The sequence below is a fragment of the Hemibagrus wyckioides genome, linkage group LG24, assembly GCF_019097595.1.
Source record: "Hemibagrus wyckioides isolate EC202008001 linkage group LG24, SWU_Hwy_1.0, whole genome shotgun sequence".
Lineage (NCBI taxonomy): Eukaryota > Metazoa > Chordata > Actinopteri > Siluriformes > Bagridae > Hemibagrus > Hemibagrus wyckioides.
In genome coordinates, this window is record NC_080733.1 from 6,663,620 (window position 1) to 6,680,770 (window position 17,151).

Here is a 17,151-nt window from a genome sequence, read left to right on the forward strand (position 1 = left end):
GATAGTGGATGAATTATACATTAAAAAAGAAAACCACAGCAACAACAACAAAAAAAAAACATATGCAGCAAACATTGGTCTGATTAACTGTCTAATATCAGGTGGCTATAGCTAAGCACCATATACTCTATCTATCTATCTATCTATCTATCTATCTATCTATCTATCTATCTATCTATCTATCTATCTATCTAACTGTCTATCTATCTATCTATCTATCTATCTATCTATCTATCTATCTATCTATCTATCTATCTATCTATCTATCTATCTATCTATCTATTTAACTATCTATCTAACTGTCTATCTATCTATCTATCTATCTATCTATCTATCTATCTATCTATCTAACTGTCTGTCTGTCTGTCTATCTATCTATCTATCTATCTATCTATCTATCTATCTATCTATCTATCTATCTATCTATCTATCTGTCTGTCTGTCTATCTATCTATCTATCTATCTATCTATCTATCTATCTATCTATCTATCTATCTATCTATCTATCTAACTGTCTGTCTATCTATCTATCTATCTATCTATCTATCTATCTATCTATCTATCTATCTATCTATCTATCTATCTATCTATCTAACTGTCTATCTATCTATCTATCTATCTATCTATCTATCTATCTATCTATCTATCTATCTATCTATCTATCTATCTATCTATCTATCTATCTATCTATCTATCTATCTATCTATCTAACTGTCTATCTATCTATCTATCTATCTATCTATCTATCTATCTATCTATCTATCTATCTATCTATCTATCTATCTATCTATCTATCTATCTATCTAACTGTCTGTCTGTCTGTCTATCTATCTATCTATCTATCTATCTATCTATCTATCTATCTATCTATCTATCTATCTATCTGTCTGTCTGTCTGTCTGTCTATCTATCTATCTATCTATCTATCTATCTATCTATCTATCTATCTATCTATCTATCTATCTATCTATCTATCTATCTATCTATCTATCTATCTATCTCTGTTAGCTGGGACAGTATCATCAAAAATATAGTAGTCCATTTCTAATATGAATATTTGAATTGAAGTAGGTTAAAATTGATTTTTTAAGTGTATTTATTAGTTTATTTATTTATACTTAACTTTTTAAATATTATTTTTTAAATTTAAAATTTTTTATTTTTTAAAATTATCTTTGTTTATCTGTGATGATAATGATCAATTTGAATCAAGTGTTATAACACACCATCGAGTGCTATTTAAAGACAGTAAGTCATAGTTAAAGTGAAAGATTAAATCATTAATAATAATAATAATAATAATAATATTACTACATTGTAAATAATCATTTAGTAAGAGCTTAATCAATGCACTGTACTAAAGCGCATGCACACACACACCCACACACACACACAAAGAGCAAAAGAGTATTGTCCATGTAAAGAAGTTATTTATTGCAACTTAGTACACATACACACACACACAGACACACACAAAGAGGTTTTTCAGTCAGTTTGACCAGAAATTGTTGTCCTTTTTGACTTCATTTTGCCTCTGTGTGTGTGTGCGTGTGTGTGTGTGTGTGTTTGTTATAGTACAGAAATTCATGTTAATACACTGCATTGATTGCACTCTTACAAGAAAATTTATTTATATTTGAAATAATATTACTCAGTTTTCCACTGTGTGTGTGTGCATGTGTGTGTGTGTGTGTGTGTGTGTGTATGGTGCTCTACGATGGGCCGGTGTTCCATCCATGGTTCATTCTTGCCTCGCTCTCATTGTTCCCACAAAATCCTCAGGATCCCCCACAGTCTGACCAGGATAGGAAGATAAATAAATGTAAACCATATTAGAACAGTGTAATTTCCTTCACAATTGAAGTTTTACAACACCATTTATTGGAAGAGACTTAAGCATTCATAAGCTCTGCTGCATTTCGAGCTGTTTGTATCTCCGAGCTTTGATGCCTACATTCCTCCGCTGATCACTCGGCATTGACCTGAAATTGTGATTAGAACAACATGAATATATTGCACACAGTTCGTTCTTTTCTCTTAGAAAAAAAAAAAGACTTCTCTTTTTCTCAAACAAATGTGTTTGCAGAGAAAAAAAAAATAAATGAAAAACACAGTGAAACTTTTTTAAATGGGGTAGGAAGAGTTAGGGAACTGTATTGCGGTGCAGTCTTAAAGAGAGAAATAACAAATGTCACATGGTAGACGAGAAGAGGAAAGAGTAGAGAGGGAAAGACGGGGAGAGATATATACCAGACGATGCTGCATTAACGTCATGAAGTGGATATAGTCTAAAAAGAGAAAGCCTAGGGATTGACAGGAGAGTTGGTTTAAAAAAAAAACATGCATACCTACATTGACAACTGATAAACAACTTTTGCTGTGACTGAGGGCATATTTCAGTCACAATTTCTCTAGATACCACCCACGGTCTACAGAGTGAAGGCAGGCCCTGTCTTTTATCTAGCTAGTGTGTAAATTATGGAGCTTTCAGTCAGAGAAACAATATTATACAACAAAATATAAGTTTGTCAGTGGGTAGAGCTGCCATCTCACAGCTCCAGGATCGCCGGTTCAGTCCTGAGACTCGGGTTACTCTCTATATGGAGGTTCACATTATCTCTGTATATGTGTGGGTTTCCTCCAGGTTCTCCGGTTTCCTCTCGCCTCCCGTAAACATGCCAATGGGTGGACTGGCAAGCCTAAAAGTCTAAATGAAAATAAAATGGCTACAGAAGATGAACGAATATGAAACTTGTCCTTGTGATTACGGCACACCTGCAAACAAAACAGTTGATGCTCATTAAAGCAGGAAATATAATCCTCGTTTGCTTGAAGACGTGAAGTGGTCTGTGTTTCAGGTGGGTGTGCGGATAAATTGGAGTTGATGTGAAGAGAATAATGACAGGTTTGTGGTTTTATGTGAAACACTGTCTTTAACAGTAGCATGTTGCGGCTGCAATTGTTTGTTTTAATATATTGTGAATACCACGGGGGCCGAGAAGTGCAAAACAACATAACAAATCAGAAAACGAAATCAAAAAACTGAAAATAACAAATAACAAAAACACAATAACAAATCCGGAAACAGAATAACAAATGCAAAAACACAATAACAAATCTGAAAACACAACAACAAATCAGACAAATCGGAAAAGGAATGGAAATGGAATACTCATCGCTGATTGGACGAGACATCTGTCACTCAAGATATACAAGAAGTAGGAAATTGTACATCTAACATTATTTCTTGTACATGTGTGGAGTTTAGCATTCACTTTAAACCATTTTTCCCCCGGCTTTAAATCTTTGAAAATGAAACAACAACCATATATATTTATATTTAAAAGAAAATGGAATTTATTTAACTTTGAGGAAGGACATTTATATGCTGTGATTTTTTGCCATCTCTAAAAACACACCTAAAGAGTGCAGGTAGATTTCGAAGGAGGTTTCGAAGATAAAACTATTCCAGATTAAATGATGTAAGGAATGGTATAAGAGAAGAGCTGTGTTCATATACGCACAAATCAACTTTCTACTGCCGCAGCCTGCTGTACTTACTGTATATCTTGACAGATGTAATCAGCTGTAAGAATTCCATTCGCAAACTATACCTACCTTGTCCGGTTCGTCTAAAATGGCGTTGTGTTTTCTGGTTTGTTATTTTGTTTTCAGATTTATTTTGTTTTGCACTTCTCAGCCACCGTAGTATACATATTATCATATATACAATTCAAATATATAGCCAAAAATCTAGCCTTATTAAGCTGTCTGTCTTTGGGGCTTTTCATGCTGCTCTGTTTATCTAGTTAGGCTACATGCTTAGCAACAGACAACCAATCAGAAACTGAATAGTACAGTGCAAATATACAAATAAGAACGTTATAAGTGTTTATGAATGTACAGTGTGAAAAGTCAGATTATGAATAGCCAGGATTCATTGTTAAAGTATGAGCAGTGTGAATCATGAAACAAGATGACCCAAGATTACATTTACCTGGTGTTTACAAGATTCAAGATTCAAGATTCAATAACCCAGGGTTAAATTACTTCAACTGTGAAATGCCCTTTTGTTGAAAAACAAAAAAACAAAAAAACAATTACTGTCACAGGCTGGATTTATGGGAGTTTTTATTCAGTAGCTCCTCAGTGTCACACTGATGCCCAAATCAGAGCTTGACTACATTACCCATCAGCCCCTGCACCTACAATGACCTTGTCACTGAGCATTCACACCTGTTCTGTGTTACCTCTGTGTTAATCAGCATCTCTACTAAAGTCCTGGTTCCTGAGTGTTTCATCATAAAGCTTTTGTCATTATTGTCATATCTATATGTCACTGTGTGTTCTACAGCCTCGCTCACACTCTGCCTGGTTTGCTTGGCAGCTGGTGGTTATGTTTATGGTTCTTGTTTCCCAGTTTTGGTTGATGTGTTACACCTTTTCCATAAAATCTTCATCTTGCATAATTCTGACACTCAGTATCCAGTCTAATGACTGAAGAAATCATATTAAATCACTTTGGAAAAAATCATAAACATCGATGATCCTCTGATTCCAAACTCTTTGGCAGGTGAGCTTAGCTGTAAGTGCAGCTTTAATCCAAATGCTCTGATCCAAGCCACACTAACCCAAAAATATGTAGGACTGCACTGTAAGTGTCTGGTGGCCCAGTAAATCCCATTGAAAGTCGCTATGGTTAAATTTTGGAAAGCAGCCAAAAAATGACAAACTGGGTTTTTAGACCAAAATGTATTTTTTTTCTACTTTTGTTTCGACAACTCTATTTTAACAAAACATAAATATATTTAACCAAAAGGACATGAAACTTTTATTTATGCTATTTTCCGACCTCGCCTTGGCTGTCTGCCTGTAAAGATTGCATCAGGTAAGGAGCCAGTTTAACAAACGCAGCAGTAAAGGCAGGCAGTCTGCCTAAAGATGTCGAAAACTTGGTTTGATTTAATCATCAAGTTTGTGCATAGCTGCAGTACGTGCAGACATAACTCTAATCAATTCAATTTGTAATCAGATGCCGGCTGTCAAAACGTTTGCGACACTCCTGTGCTGTTATATCACCATCAGAAAGGAGGAGTGCTTATGAGTTCTGTACAGATGACAGTGGAGAAAGTTTCAAAATGATTTCAGTGAAGTAATGAAAAGACCCAAGAACAGAACTGATTGAATGAACCAGAGACCCATCGATGTTAAAGTGACAAGAGACGATGAAGAGCATGTTTAAAGGCTGTCTTGTGTTTAAATGAATATTTCAATTGTTGAATCAGGAGCCATTTCTTTCTACAGTTAAAGAGGTATCAGGGGTATCTGTCTGCAAAACATACAAGAGCCCCTGTATTTAATGCAGAGTGTTTCAGAAGAGGTTCTGATATTCAGTCAAGTCTTTTCATCATGGCATTAATGATTCTCTAATCTCACAGTAGAGCTTTTCACACTTGAAATAATTAACCCTGGGTCATTGTTAACTCCAGGTAAACAGAATCCTGGGTTATCTTGTTTAAAATCTCATACTGCTCATACTTTACCCGGGGTTAACAATAAATCTTGGCTATTCATAATCTGGGTTCTTATTTGCATATTTGCGGTTTCAACAACCATGACTGGATAAATATAGCACATAGCGGCTTCGGATAACGGCTTTTTTGCACTTTTGCATCATGGACTAAAAAGGACAGGTCTATCATTCTGCCCCAGAGCAGGCTTTGCAACCTTTCACAGCTTTCTAATCTTTTTTCGGACTTTTAATTTTCTCCAGCCATTCATTGATATCTAACTTCTGCTCACTTTTCAGTGTCGCATATTTCTTTCCTGTTACAGTGCACACTTATGTGTTGTTTTATGGAACACCATGGTCCTAAAGAAATGCTGTGTAATTTGTGTAAAATGTACTGCATCAGCTATATATGGTTGAAATGACAATAAACGATTCTTCACTTCTTTTCTTACATTTACATTTCTGGCATTTGGCCAGAGTTATGTACAAGAGTACTCTATCAAAGAAAGAAGTCTCTATCAATGAATACGTTAACATTGGTACAATAGGTCACAGACTTAGGATACCATCAGCCTAAAAACTGTTGCACAGCATATAACATTCAACAACACATAAAACAAACAGGGAAAATAAGAGCTAGTTTAAGCATTTCAGGAAGAGGTAGGTCTTCATCTGTCTTTTGAAGACTAGGGAAAGTTCATTCCACCACCTCGCTGCCAGAACAGAGAAGAGTCTAGCTTGTACCCTGAAAAATGGTGGAACCAGTCCAGCAGTGCTAGTAGACTTATTCAGTGTTCAGTATTCAGTCCAGCAGTGCTAGTAGACTCGACTTATACAGTGTTCAGTATTCAGTTGAACAGTGCTATTAGACTAGACAGTGTTCAGTATTCAGTTGAACAGTGCTATTAGACTTGACTTATTCAGTGTTCAGTATTCAGTTGAACAGTGCTATTAGACTAGACAGTGTTCAGTATTCAGTTGAACAGTGCTATTAGACTCAACTTATTCAGTGTTCAGTATTCAGTCCAGCAGTGCTAGTAGACTCGACTTATACAGTGTTCAGTATTCAGTTGAACAGTGCTATTAGACTAGACTTATTCAGTGTTCAGTATTCAGTTGAACAGTGCTATTAGACTAGACAGTGTTCAGTATTCAGTTGAACAGTGCTATTAGACTTGACTTATTCAGTGTTCAGTATTCAGTTGAACAGTGCTATTAGACTTGACTTATTCAGTGTTCAGTATTCAGTTGAACAGTGCTATTAGACTTGACTTATTCAGTGTTCAGTATTCAGTTGAACAGTGCTATTAGACTAGACAGTGTTCAGTATTCAGTTGAACAGTGCTATTAGACTCAACTTATTCAGTGTTCAGTATTCAGTCAAGCAGTGCTAGTGGACTGGACTTATTCAGTGTTCAGTATTCAGTCAAGCAGTGCTAGTGGACTGGACTTATTCAGTGTTCAGTATTCAGTCGAACAGTGCTATTAGACTAGACAGTGTTCAGTATTCAGTTGAACAGTGCTATTAGACTCGACTTATTCAGTGTTCAGTATTCAGTCGAGCAGTGCTATTAGACTCGACTTATTCAGTGTTCAGTATTCAGTCGAACAGTGCTAGTGGACTGGACTTATTCAGTGTTCAGTATTCAGTCGAACAGTGCTAGTGGACTGGACTTATTCAGTGTTCAGTATTCAGTCGAACAGTGCTAGTGGACTGGACTTATTCAGTGTTCAGTATTCAGTCTAGCAGTGCTAATAGACTCGACTTATTCAGTGTTCAGTATTCAGTCGAGCAGTGCTAGTGGACTGGACTTATTCAGTGTTCAGTATTCAGTCGAACAGTGTTATTAGACTAGACAGTGTTCAGTATTCAGTTGAACAGTGCTATTAGACTCGACTTATTCAGTGTTCAGTATTCAGTCGAGCAGTGCTATTAGACTCGACTTATTCAGTGTTCAGTATTCAGTCGAGCAGTGCTAGTGGACTGGACTTATTCAGTGTTCAGTATTCAGTCGAGCAGTGCTATTAGACTCGACTTATTCAGTGTTCAGTATTCAGTCGAGCAGTGCTAGTGGACTTGACTTATTCAGTGTTCAATATTCAGTCGAACAGTGCTATTAGACTCGACTTATTCAGTGTTCAGTATTCAGTCCAGCAGTGCTATTAGACTTGACTTATTCAGTGTTCAGTATTCAGTCCAGCAGTGCTATAAGACTTGACTCATTCAGTGTTCAGTATTCAGTCTAGCAGTGCTATTAGACTTGACTTATTCAGTGTTCAGTATTCAGTCGAGCAGTGCTAGTGGACTGGACTTATTCAGTGTTCAGTATTCAGTTGAACAGTGCTATTAGACTTGACTTATTCAGTGTTCAGTATTCAGTCGAGCAGTGCTATTAGACTCGACTTATTCAGTGTTCAGTATTCAGTCGAGCAGTGCTATTAGACTCGACTTATTCAGTGTTCAGTATTCAGTCCAGCAGTGCTATTAGACTTGACTTATTCAGTGTTCAGTATTCAGTCCAGCAGTGCTATTAGACTTGACTTATTCAGTGTTCAGTATTCAGTCCAGCAGTGCTATAAGACTTGACTTATTCAGTGTTCAGTATTCAGTCCAGCAGTGCTATAAGACTTGACTTATTCAGTGTTCAGTATTCAGTCCAGCAGTGCTATAAGACTTGACTTATTCAGTGTTCAGTATTCAGTCGAGCAGTGCTAGTGGACTGGACTTATTCAGTGTTCAGTATTCAGTTGAACAGTGCTATTAGACTTGACTTATTCAGTGTTCAGTATTCAGTCGAGCAGTGCTATTAGACTTGACTTATTCAGTGTTCAGTATTCAGTCCAGCAGTGCTAGTGGACTTGACTTGATTTGACTTATTCAGTGTTTTGCCACCTGACACTTCCAAGCTGTTTTTGTGTTGCTACTTCCTGTTTTTTGGCATAATATGTGGCACACGCTGTTCAGGTTTTGACTGGGTTTCTGTTGCCAAGCACCTAGCCATAATGATCTAACATCACATCATTTCACATTGTACACATTTGGCAAAGCAATGCAGGGATAACACTGCTAAAGTTTCAGAGTAGGGTTTCATAATCCTGGATAAAACGCAGTGCTAACCTTGCTTCTAAATTACAAGTGTGAATCGTTCTTCTACCCGTGGTTAAAGGCGAGGTTTAGAATGACGAAAACCCGGGTTTAATTGCAGTGTACGGTAATAATTCTTTCATTTTAATCAGATAACTCACACAATCAGAGGAAAAAGTTTTAAATCTGGAAATGATCTAATACTGTTACATCATATTGATTTCAAACTATGCAACCCTGTGGGGACGTTATGTTGTCGTCAAACATCTCCTGTCACATCGCGATCTACACCAACATCTCTTTACCTGGCCATTCTTTGTACAGCAGAAAATATATTGCATCATCCACTGTGAGAAGAATGCACAGGTATAAATATCCTGGATATTCTCCTCGAGCCCATTCTTACAGATTTGAAAGGCTTGAAATAAAATCGGTGAAAGATAATGACATGAATGAAATATAATGGATAGATTTCCTCAAGGTGAATGTAATCTGTGTGCATGTTGACAATTTTGGACCCCTTTCAGTTATCAGGTTAAACACTTTAATGACTCACACTTTTGTTAGTGTTGCACTGAAGAGAGCTCATACATAGTCAGGGTCATAAATTAAGTTGCATTGGCTAAAACAGCCCAAGAATTATATTGTGGAGCAAAAAATTATTTGTATTTGCATGACATTTTAACTAATTGTACCAGAGGCCAAAAAATTTAATTTGTTTTTGTGTCCATTGAATGTCTTTGTCATTTCACACTCCATAGTGGTGGTTAATATGAAGCTCATATGACAGTAAACACTCACGATCTACTAAGAATTTGTAGTTTTTGTAAGTATTTCTGTTTTTACCTAGCATTCTAGGGGCAGGATATCATAGAAAAGTTCCAAAAATAGATAGATAGATAGATAGATAGATAGATAGATAGATAGATAGATAGATAGATAGATAGATAGATAGATAGATAGATAGATAGATAGATAGATAGATAGATCTAGTGTTATTTGAGAGGATCCTGCTTCTACGGCTCAAGAAGATCTTTTTCTCTTCAGAAGCTAAATTGATCAAACAGTTTCCCAACAAATGAAATGTCAAAGTAACATATAAACAAGTTATTTAATTGAATTCGCCCAAATAAAAAGAGAAGGAAAACTGGTGTGTGTTACAGGTGGGAGCTTGTATGAATGAAAACAAGGAAATTGAAGACAATAAAATATGGCAGCTATTGATGATCCTGAAAAATATTGTTCTTGTTATTGTGCTTGTTATGGCTCCAGGATATACAGAGGTGGTCGTACGTTACTATAACCATAACCATTTTTATGTGACAAATTTACACATTCTAAATATATTTTTAAAAGACCTGTGAGTACTGGATTATGTAGACTCTTTGTAGAGTCTTTGTTATAGCATCCTGTTTTTATTCGTTCACATAAAAACAATACATTGATTTAACTTTTGTGTGATGCTTTTGTATTGTGGAAAGGCTGTATGCAAGTCTCTCTCTCTCTCTCTCTCTCTCTCTCTCTCTTTCTACCTCTCTCTCTCTCTCTTTCTACCTCTCTCTCTCTCTCTTTCTACCTCTCTCTCTCTCTCTTTCTACCTCTCTCTCTCCCTCTCCCTCTCTCTCTCTCTCTCTCTCTCTCTGTCTCTCTGTCTCTCTCTGTCTGTTTCACAGTTGTTATGTGTCAATGCAGCAATGGCAATAAATGGCAGACCATTTATGTGTGATAATAGCACATTTGAAAACTGACCCCTCCATCTGGTGTCCCTAACACTGTTCAAGAGCTTCTGTCAACAACCATGGGAAAAAAAAAAACACTTCATCTTATCGTACAAAGATTTTGAAAATGGATTTTTCTTCTTTCTTCTCTGGCTGCAACTAAACAGGCCATCTTAAATATTGTCCAAATGGATTCTGTAGACACCCTTAATGCAATTGCTATTGTTGATTCTGACTTAAACTCTGTTCTATTACGGTGTAATCAATCTGTTACTTCAGGATCAGGGGATAAAACCTCCACTGCCTCACAAGACCCAGTTCTGCCTCTGCGGCTGTTATCTGCAGCCAGCTCACTTCAAAACACTAAAATTCTCTAATGATGTGAAAATGACTCTTCAAGAAGCAAAAAAAATAAGCTTATGTAACGCACTCCAGAGAGGTGAGTGTGAAATCAGGTATTATGCAGTCTTTCACAGACGCAATCTTCAATTATACGCTCCCACAAGTCACAAAGTAGTGCATGCTCCACGTCTCATGGAGCCCAGATCCTTCTCAGTAATGTGGGCTGTCAACAAAGCATCAAACATCTGATGCACAAATACAGCAAAACAAAAAAAAAGTCATAAAGTATCCTTCCATGGGAATGAAGTACACACCTTTAAAAAATAAGTGTTGAGGAGAGAGAGAGAAAGAGAGAAAGTAAACTGAATAAATGCTGAAGGCTGAACGAAAATCTCTGTACCAGTCCAGTAGCAGAAAATCAAAAGCCTGGCAAAGCAGATTGTTTCATTTATTATTCATTATCCTCTACAGTAACCACTTTTTTTTCCAGGCCAGGATTTCGTTATTAAAGTGTGATTATTCATTATCACTACCCATCACATTATGTAGATCCAGTTTATCTGTTTGGAGGATAGCTCTGAATCCCATGAACCTCTGCTGGATTGATACATGAAGGATGATCAGAGACATTTTTCTCTTAATATTGTAAATTCTCCAACACACACACACACACACACATCCCTGAACCAGACAAATGGATCAAAGACATGGAGTGATTTTGCCTGAAGCTTACCTTGATCCCTGATATCAGTATACAAACACAATAAATTATTGTTTGGTTTTGGGTGAATCTTGTAAATAAATTATAGACCGTCTAAAGTGCAGGACTAAATTAAAAAAATTTATTTAAATTTTATTGGTCACTTATACAGTCATTGACAATATAACATTCAGTGAAATGCTTTTATTCGAATGTCCATCTCATAAATATATATAAAAATACAAATAATAATAGAATAAGAATAGGATTACATAAATAATAGAATTTAACTATATAATGAAAATATAAAAGTATAGTATATGAATACAAATATCAGTATACTATGAAGATATAGACATATTATGACCACCTGCCTGATATTGTGTTGGTCCCCTTTTTGCTGCCAAAACGGCCCTGACCCGTCCTGCACTTTGCATTCTCACATCTTTCTATCAGAACCAACGTCTTCAGCACTTTGAGCAACAGTAGCTCGTCTGTTGGATCAGACCACACGGGCCAGACGCTCCCCATGTGCATCAATGACCCTTGGTTGCCCATGACCCTGTCACCGGGTCACCACTGTTCTTTCTTTGGATCACTTTTAATAGATACTGACCACTGCAGACCGGGAACACCCCACAAGAGCTGCAGTTTTGGAGATGCTCTGATCCAGTGGTCTAGCCATCACAATTTGACCCTTGGTCAAACTCGCTCAAATCCTTACACTTGCAGATTTTTCCAGCTTCTAACATCAACTTTGAGGATAAAAATGTTCACTTGCTGCCTAATATATCCCACCCACTAACAGGTGCCATGATGAGGAGATAATCAGTCTTATTCACGGCACCTGTCCGTGGTCATAATGTTATGCCTGATCGGTGTATGACATGATTCCATTCCATACCATTGTCTGTACCGCTTATCCGTCCTATCATCGGGTGTACGACATGATATGAATACAAAATAATAACAATTTACACTGATCATACTTTTCAAAGGTTTACACCCCCTGCCTCTTAATGTATCGTGTTGCCTTCTGGAGCATCAGTTAATTTGTTAAAGTAGTTTACAGTTAAAATAGTTTGTACCTTTTGTAATGGTGTAATAGCACATTTGTCCATCACTTATCCTCGGGTGAAAAGATGCATCGCAACATCATACAGCATGTAGGAATGGGATAAAATATGGATCTGGAGGGATTTTAGGAAGAATAGAGGGAATTTTAAGTGCTCAAGGGACTCAGGATCAACTAACACAGAACATATAGTGACATTTTCAATTTAATTCATTTAACATAACTACGCTTTTTCTTTTACCTGTTAATACCAGTTATGATTTCAAGATTTAATACTTTCTTTTTTATTATCTTGTAGCTACAAATAGAGTCTACACCAATAGATTCTAATATATCTAAATTATATTAGATAATTTATGCCTGCCCCAGCCCACTTTACATTACACTTCACCTTGAAATATAATCATTAAAATACTTCAACAATCCTACTTTTGCATTAATTTGTGGCTCTATTTCACACCTCATGCTTGAAACACGTGTAAAACATTTGGAACATTCCATAATTCAACAGGAAGTTACATCATCTGATTTTCCTGTAGGTCATTAGATGAAGAAAATTCTTTCAAATCTTTTATTTTATTTTATTTTATTTTAAAATAGATGGAGATGTGAGTGTCTGGCATGGGGTCTTTAAAAGTACTAACCCTTTAAAAGTTACCCAGATTATAGATTAAAAGTATTTTGCTCTAACGTCCTCATGCCATTAGCACAGATGCTGCTTAACCACATTATGTGTATTTGCTAAAGGTATACAAAATAAACTCAACTGTGTTACTTTCTACCCTCACACACATTTAAGAGCAGCCATTTTCAGCAAAGAACCCCAACAATTGAGATATTGTTATGGATGAACACACTTGGTGAAATGCCTGTTTTGTTTTGTTTTACGATGAAAATTGATTTGAACCATTTTTATATGTAAGATGTTCACACTCTAAATGGCACAGAAATTGTAGAACAGACCGCTTGATCTAAAGGAACATTCTCCCTTTCTTTCTCTCTGCCTGTGATGGAGAGCACTCAGAGCGAGAAGACGCCCATAACGCATAGAACTATCAGGGGGCATATCAGTTGTCCTGGAACCCCTCCATAATTCAGTTACTGTCTGCTGGGCCTGGAGAGTTGGCCTGGCAGTTACTTAAGCTTCTCCCTGTCCCTGCTGTGCTGCAGGCAGCTCCGAGCATATTTTCTGCATTAGCACGAACGTGTGCCTCCGCCACCGGTTAGATTCTCCCGCCTGATGCACTATAATGACCTACACCAGAAAGTATTCAGCGCACATGGGATGTTGATACTAATGGCAATGGCCTTTTTTGAGCATGCGAGAGACTCTCTACTGAATTCTCTTCTGATGTGGCGGTACTTAAGAACACACTCCGTTTCTCTGTCTGTCTCTCCGTATGTCCACCTGACCTGTTTTCCATTCTCTCGTTTATATTTGTGTCACAATCAATCACAGACACACCAACACAAGTGGAAAAAAAACGGCTAGAATAATAGATTGAAGTATGTGAGTCAGACCTTAAGCTGATTGTTCAAAATCAAGATTTAAGAATGCACTGTAATGCCAGCGTGCTAGATGCTGTCATTGTTGTGTGCTCTCGTAATGACGCAGTGACGTATTCTGGTCGTTTCTTTTCTTTCCATGTGACAATCGTGGCTATGATCAGATTTCAGATGCGATTCCAATTCACCACCGCTTGGTGTCTGTTTACGCCTGATAATATTTAGTCCCAGTGATTGAAAACGAATGCATAGAACGAAATATATGTGTATTCCACATGTCAAAAATTTTAATGGGATGCTATTTATTGTGGTGCTTTGCCCCATATGTTAGCGCTGCAGCCAAGCGTAGTGATTTAATAGTGCAACAAATACAACTGTGCTGCTTTATTGTCCTTGGGAACTGGCCAAATGCTAAGCAACCATGACTGTCCTTGACTGAACCACTCTGTATAGAACCTCAGCACTCATGATCAGTGCTTTCTTTCTTTCTTTCTTTCTTTCTTTCTTTCTGGTTAATTTCAAAAGTACAGTATGGTTCTATATAGAGAACGAGAGAGAAAAAGGAACAGATCTCATGCCTAAACTATTTGCCTACAGATCACTGTAACAATATCTCATAATATATTGTTATATATTTTTGCATATACTTAAACATGGGGAGATTCATGAGTGTGTGTTTGTGTCTATGTTTTATCATCATCACCATGCTCAAAGATAAAGATTTGCTGATCTGTTTCCTTTTTTTTTAATCACACAAATAATGTCACATTGTATTTATTATCCTAACTATGTGCCAGCTTCTCACTAGAGGTATATCTAGACACACCGGGCACATGAACTTCACCTTTCCTTTATTTCGCTACAATGCGTATAAATATGTTCTATATAATACACATATACGTTTAACAGCAGAAAGATGTGGCACATTTGTTCACAAAACAGCAGTGTGAAAAGGCGATATTGCATATCATAGTGATGAAATGTCAGTTTTGATATTCCCTGTCTGATCGATATCTCAAAGCGAGTACAAAGCAGAGAACGCAGATTGGAATCTGTTTGGGAATCACAGGTCTGGCAGCTCTTATGATACATTTTAGATACAAAAATGCTTGGGCTCTCTATTGTTGCCTTCACTGGATGTGTAGCAATCACATATCATAGCTCAGGATAATGTAGAATTGTATAGTTTGTGTCACCTATTCACTGATTCAATGTGGTCTGTCTAGAGGGTTTCTGGGAAAGAAATGAAATATAAATATATATATATATGTATATATGTATATATATATATATATATATATATATATATATATATATATATATATATATATATATATATATATATAGTAGTCAGTGCTGTGTTCAAGGATTCAGCTGTATTTTTATAACTAAAGAAATATTACAGAAATAGGTATAACATGCTGTAAGTCACCTAAAGAAATAGCGTGTCCAGTATTTAAATAATTAAATACCACTAGACACAAAAGCATGCTAAGCCATTTAACTAAATGTCTTTCTTTGCTTTTCATAAATACCAACCCCTCCAAAATCTTTTTTTTTCTTTAAATCCCTTATATATCATGCAGTACAAAGCCTAAATGCCTCCTATCAGAGGTTTAGCTTAATGGTATTCTTATTCCATGACTTAGTAGACTAGCATGAGGATATGTTTAAAAAAAGACTACAAAGCACTTCTCCAAGTGGCTCTGGATGAAAAAGTCTGCGAAATGCTGTAAATGTGAATATGATAACAGACTTGAACTGCATCGATCTGGGAAAAAAATCCAGTAAGAGTTTGCTTTCATTTGTTACGTGTAGGATGGACCTTAGGGGAATGTCTTCTTCGGGGAACGCTATATTGTATGTAAACCAAGCCGTGCTTTGATAACTAAAATATTTACTCAAGCACATCCAAGTGTCTGGGGTGAGTTCTTATTTTGCAGGTGAATTTCCACCACAGTAGCCAATGGTCATACCAAGGTTTCAGGTTTTCACATCAGTTTGAGGGAAGACGATCCAGCAGTAAAAAAAATATATAAGGACATTTTAAGACTGTACTTTGAAAAACGCCAGTATGTGAGTGAGTGTGTGTGTTTATAGAGTACAAAATAGATATACTTTACATCATATCGATCTCCACCCATAAACAGGCCCACTAAGTACTAAGCAACGAATATGTTTTTGACAGATTTTTGGACGTCTTCACATAAACACATTCTATATCATGAGCCTTTGGTAGCAGAGAGGGGAATAAGGGATTTGCTTCACACAAAATGTCTGACTTTTTATTGCAACACTGGTAAAAAGTATTAACTATCAGAAAGGCTAAGACGAGATGATTGGCTGTAATGGGCATCACACAAGGAGCACAAGTAGACACAGCGACTAGACCAGAGTGCTCCCAGAATTGGGACCAGGTCTTTGTGGAATGTGATACCACAGGATTCTGGCAGGACCGGGGAATTTCTAAAGACAGAGATGGGCAAAAAAAAAACGAGCAGATGGTGAGACACAAGAATTTGATTTTTTTAAATGTAACCAGGCAGAAATATCCGAAGCAGATGCTTTGTATCGGTGATATTCAAAACTTTTTGTTGTTGCTTGCCCAAATTTGGACACTTGTTAAAGTCATACCACCTCATGCTTTTGGCTTTGAAAGCATCTTCGGGATATGAAACCTAGCTTTATCATTCAAATATGGAAAGAGATCGTTCTGTCTGGCTCTCTTTGCGAGCTGTTCCGAAGACGTCTGGGTAAATGATACAATGTATATGGAATTTCTTGACCCTTTGCGCAGCGTCTGTGTATATTTCGGAGAGACAGAATGAAGGAGAGAGCAACACATCCAAGAGTTTCTTCATGCTATGATTAAGTGCTGTGAGAGCTCTTTAAGTGCCCATCCCTCAGTTCCAGTCACCTGGTGTTACATGAGGACAACATTTAGAGAAGGACTAGTAGAATTATATAAAATACACCAGGTGAATAAAGCTCTTTTTGATTGAGATCCACAGGCTCACTAAAAAAAATAGAACGTACAGAAGTAAATGCTGTAAATATATGGGTTTATATCTGCTTTTTATTTTTGTATTTTAACCGCTGTTTTTTCACGAACAAGGAGATAAACGTTTTGGGGTGTTGACAAGACCGTGGAGCTCCAAAAGCTCTTTGGCAGTACCTAATGTTCAGCACCCTACAGTGTAAATTGCTCTTGGA